Source organism: Bos taurus, chromosome 15, assembly GCF_002263795.3.
Source record: "Bos taurus isolate L1 Dominette 01449 registration number 42190680 breed Hereford chromosome 15, ARS-UCD2.0, whole genome shotgun sequence".
NCBI lineage: Eukaryota > Metazoa > Chordata > Mammalia > Artiodactyla > Bovidae > Bos > Bos taurus.
The window spans coordinates 81,336,944-81,342,832 of NC_037342.1; positions in this window are offsets into that span (position 1 = coordinate 81,336,944).

Consider the following 5,889-nt stretch of genomic DNA (forward strand, 5'->3'; position numbering starts at 1 on the left):
CTGTCCACAGGATTCTCTAGGCAAGAACATTGGAGTGGGTTGCCATTTCCTTCTCCAAAGTATGCATGCATGCTAAGTCGCTTCAGTCGTGTCTGACTCTGTGCGACCCCATAGACGGCAGCCCACCAGGCTCCTCTGTCCACAGGATTCTCTAGGCAAGAACACTGGAGTGGGTTGCCGTTTCCTTCTCAGTGGAAATTCTAATAACTTGTAAATTGCAGTATGCTTTCTTCCCATTCAAAAGCTGTATAGGGTTCCTTTGTATGAAGATATTCTTATTTATCTATTTATTCTCCTAATGTCTTCCAATGGGGATGTTGGAACAAACTCCAAGCATGGGTAGTTATGCTCTCTTGCTCATCATTCTGATGATAAATGGGTAGAGACAGAATTGCTGGTGGGTGTGTCCTGTGTCAGTTACACAAACCGGAGCCTCTCTCCCCACAGTTTCTTTCCTTATAGAGTTTTGGTTCAGTGTGGGCCACAAGAGTCATTTTGCATGAGTTTGGTAGAAGGAAGTGAATGAAAGAGAAGTCCCGCTCTTTTAGACTTTAGGGGCGGTACAGAGCACCACGGGGCTGGGAGAGAGAGACTGTCACAGCTCATGGACCTTGTCCCTTGGGCTTCCCCGGTGGCTTAGCGGTAAATCTTCTGCCTGCAATAAAGGAGATGTCAGTTTGATCCCTAGGTAGGGAAGTTCCCCTGGAGGAGGGCATGGCAACTCACTCCGATATTCTCGTCTGGGAAATCCCAAGGACAGAGGAGCCTGGCGGGCTACAGTCCCTAGGGCTACAAGGAGTGGGACACGACTAAAGTGACTGAGCACAGCACAAGCCGTGTTGCTTACGTGCTGGCTTACCTGGTTGCCACGGGACCACTTCAGCTCCTGCCAGGTCCCGCAAGAGCATCTCCAACCCCTGGGCCAAGTGCAGGCTTTGCAAGCTTCCCTGCTGCCGTCTACCCAACGCTTATAAAACTACACTTTCATATTTTTGTAAATAAAAAATGAGCAATTTTAATTCATATTGAATTGGTTTTTGATGTTGTATGCCAGTTTCCTAAATGCTGTTACTTATTTTCTTTATTCATTAATCTGATACTTTGTTTTAATATCATGTTTCTATATTTACTTGAGTTTGTTTTCAGTATTTACTTTTTTGTTCCACAGGTGTATTTTAACCCTATAATAGTTTTAACTTAATTTCAATTCCTGAAGCTTTGAATTGTCTTTTGATATCAGATAGGGTGAAACATCTTATTCTTCTTCAGAAATTTCCTGGCTTGTATTATGTGTCTAAAGTTCTAGATAAGCTTTAATATCAACTGGTTCTATCAAATGTATCAGTATCTATGTGCATGTATGCATGCTAAGTCACTTCAGTCATGTCCAGCTCTTTGCAACCCCACGGACTGCTGCCCACCAGGCTTCTCTGTCCATGGGATTCTCCAGGCAAGAAATACTGGAGTGAATTGCCATGCCCTCCTCCAGGGGATCTTCCCGACCCAGGCATCGAACCCTCGTCTCCCAACGTTTCTTGCATCAGCGGGCAGGTTCTTTACTGCTAGTACCTCCTGCGAAGCCCGTATCAGTATCTACTTCATTAATAACTCATTGGATGAAAACGATAAGCTTTTATTATTGCTCATACTCTAGGGATAAGCCAGCTGGTGTTTCTGACTTTAGCTGGGGAGGCTTATGAATCTGTAGTGAATCCTGGATAGGGCTGCAGCTTGGCTGTCTCTCACCTCTTTATCTGGGGTTGGCTGGCTAGAGGGAGCCCTTGGGTAGGGTGACTGGGCTCTTGTCCCCATAGTGCCACAAACTCCAACAGGCTAGCCCAAACTCTTCCCAGGACAGTGGCAGACTCTAAGAGCCAACGTCTCTCTCTCTTTTTAAAAAGTTATTTTATCTATTTTTTTATTTTTGGCTTTGCTGGGTCTTTGCTGCTGCACAGGATTTTTATTTAGTTGCAGGGGTGGGGGCTCATCTCTAGTTGAGGGGGGGAGAGCTGCTCATTGTGGTGGCTTTTACTGCGGGGCACGGGCTCCAGGGCATGTGGACTCAGTGGCTGCAGCACGGAGGCTTATTTGCTGCGTGACACGTGGGATCTTCCCGGACCAGGGATTGAACCCGTGTCTCCTGCATTGGCAGGTGGATTCCTTACCACTGAGCCATTAGAGAGCCCAAGTCAAAGTCTCTTGAAGCTTGGTCTCAGCATCCACAGTGCCACCCCTTCAGCCATGTTCTGTTGGGCAAAGTCATAAAACAGGACAATGTTGAAAGAGGGGAGAAACAGATTCGGTCGCTGGGAGGTTGGAGCTGCAGTCACATTGCTAAAGGTATGCTAACGGGAAACCCTTGACTGGGGTCATTGATACAGTCGTGACACAACCAAGCAACACGAGCAGAAAGCTCACTGGATTGGATTTGCACCAAAATAATAGATTTAATTCTATGAGAAGTGACATTTGCATATTTTTGAGCCTTCTTATCTAACAACGTGGTAATTTCGCCCAGTTTATCCATTTATTCTGTTATGTCTTTCTGTTGTATTCAGTCACTCAGTCATGTTTGACTCTTTGAGGCCCCATGGATAGCAGCCCACCAGGCTCCTCTGTCTGTGGGATTTTCCAGGCAACAATGCTGGAGTGGGTTGCCACTTCCTTCTCCAGGGGATCTTCCTGACCCAGGGATCGAACCTTTCTCTCTGCATCTCCTGCATTGGAAGGCAGATTCTTTACCACTAGCGCCGCCTGGGAAGCCCTACGTCCTATAGATTTTTATAATTTTCTTTATATAGGGTGGTGCATTTTTTTTTAAAATTAAGTTGGTTCCTAAGTAGTAACCAGTATTTTGTTTTTGGTATAAATTAAATCCTTCTTCAATTGCATTGTCTAATCCAGTGTTGCCCAGTAGTAATAAGAGCAAAGAATATGAGCCACAATCATAATTGAAAATTTTCTTATAGTCACATTAAAAAGAAATAGATGAAGTTAATTTTTCATAATAGATTTCATTTGACACTGTATATCTAAAATACCATATTTAGCATAATTTATGGACATTAAGATATTTCATGCTCTTTTTGTTATGAGACCTCTTAACTCTGACTAGCCACATGTTGTTATTGTTGTTTATTCACTAAGTCATGTCCAACTCTTTTCCAGCCCCATAGACGGTAGCCTGCCAGGCTCCTCTGTCCATGGGATTTCCCAGGCAAGGATACTGGAGTGGGTTGCCATTTCCTTCTCTAAAGGATCTTCCAGACCCAGGGATCAAACCCACAGCTTCTGCATTGGCGGCAGATTCTTTACCATTGAGCGACCAGAGAAGCCTGACTTAGTCACATATCAAATGCTAAATGCCAGGTGTAGCTAGCTGTGACCCTAATGGACAGTTCAGAATTGGTCAGCTACAGCTATTTATCTTTTATATTTTTCTTCCATGGACATCAGACTAAAATCTTTTATTAGGTCATGATAATTTTTCAGTTGGTTCTCTGTTTTTTTTTTTTTTTTTTACATTGCAGTATAATAATCTGTCAACTGTAACTTTTTTATTCCACTTAAGTTTTTAACAATTTATTTAATTTAAAAATCTGCCATAGTGGTTATGATTATCAGAAAAATGTTAAATAATTACTGTCAGGGACAACTGTTTTGCTCCATATGGGATGTTAATGGAAATAACTTTAGTATTTCACATTCAGGATGATGTTCACTGCTAATTTCTGGAACGTAATTTTCCTTACCAACATAAAGAAATCTACTTCTATTCTTAATTTTCAAGCTTGTTATTTTCATTGTCCTTAAACTGTGTTATATTTTACCAAATGCTTTCTGGGCATATGTTATAATAATCATATAATTTTCTCTTTTAATATATAGTAAGATAAATCATATTAATAGACATTCTAACCTTGGAAGGAATTCCAACCTTAGTTTTTTATACCAATGAAAAAGACTCACTTGGCTAATTTTTTCTTTCAAGGCCTTTGCAATTGACTCGATGGGTCTTTGTGGTTTTATTTTGGTGTGTGTACATGTGCATCTGACTCTGCCTTTGATACCAGTGTTATATCTACTGTGTACTCAGAGTGTTTAAAACCACAGCATTATCAGTTCCTGGCAGGTTCCAAAGAACATTAACATACAAACCATAGTACTCTGATGTCTTTGGTGGTGGCTGGAGCTTAGACTACTTCTCAAGTCTCATAGTGTGTTTACCTTTTTTCTGTTTCTATTGTGTTAGCGTGCGTGTGTGCTCAGTCGCTAAGTCGTGTCTGACTTTGCGACCGCGTGGACTGTAGCCTGCCAGGCTCCTCTGTGCATGGGATTTTCCCGGCAAGAACACTGGAGTGGGTTGCTGACCCAGGGGTTGAACCTCGTCTCCTGTGTCTCCTGCATTGCCGGCGGATTCTTTACCACTGAGCCACCTGGGAAGCCCATGTGTTAGTTTAATAATGTATGTTTTCCTGAGAAATAAAGCATGATGTTTAGATTTTTAAGTTTAAAATTACCTAGGATACTCTCTTGTAACTTTTATTACACAATATTTTAATCATGCCCTAGATCATAGAGAATATCTGATGGATACGCACTCACCCAGCACCTATCAACATTTGACTGTATTTATTTAATATTTTAAAAAAGCAATGATGATACTCCTGAAGCTTTTGTGTGCCCATCTCTGATCTCATTTCCTTTCTCTCCAGAGATAATCACAATCTCACATTTGTCATTAACATTCCCATATCTGCTTTTCTATTTTTACTACATATTTATGTCTCCATTATAGCCCACAGTTTATTTATATTTATTTTAAAGCTTCACATCTAGGATGTCCTAATGTTCATAACATTCACACCTGTGGCAATTTTTCATATAGTGGTTCTAAGATTTATCTGTACTCATATACATAACTCCTGGTCATATTTAATTTTTCGTTGATCAGATACAAATGAACTATTCTTTCTCATAATTTAAAATTACCTCCAAGAAAATTTCCCCCTCATTTTTCAGTCCCAATGGCATTTATTTGTATTGTTTTCTATCTCTTTTTTACCCAAAGGACTGGTAATATGTTTTCTATTATATTGGTCATTTTAAAGAGCCAGTTCTGGTTTTATTTATCAGATCCATTAAAAAATTTCTTATGCGTCGTTACTTTCTACTTTTGCTGTATTTTTCTTGAGTTTCTTTCTAGATGCTCTTGGTTGCGTGCCTGTGTGTGTACGTGTTGGTATTTGCTTGCAAAGTGTTCATTTATTTTAGGTGTCCACATGGTCTAATACGTGCATTTACAAATATGGTTTTTCTCCTTTACCACTGTTGCTACCATTCACAGATCCTGATATACCCTCAGTGTCAGTGATTTCTAAATAGTTTGAAATTTGAGGATGAGCTTCACTTTATCTCGAGTATAAACACACAGGCTATTTCAATATGCCAGAATGGCTGATATCCTTTTTGACAAGACTTTTGTTAATTTCTATGGTCCTTACATTGTTGTCAGAGAATGTGTCTTATATAATTAGTTCATATCTGAATGATAGTTTGGTTGGAAACTGAATTCTAGATTCAAAATAATTTGATCTTGGTAGACATTTTTCTTTCCTTTGACTTTTGGTATTCTTTAGAGTAAATGCAAAATCTGATGGCAGTCTACTTCTTGGTCACATATAGATCACTTGTATTTTTCTTTTATTATCTTCTGTTAATGTGTGATGTATTCATTCTACCCCTGTGTTTAGAAGCTTGTCTAGTTTTCAGTGTTGTTGGCAAGATCTTGGCGAGATGTTTGGATCTGAAAGCTTAAGATACTTTTTCAAGCCCAAAGAAATGTCCTTCTGTTGTTTAGAAGATTTTATCATTCTCTTGTTTATTCGT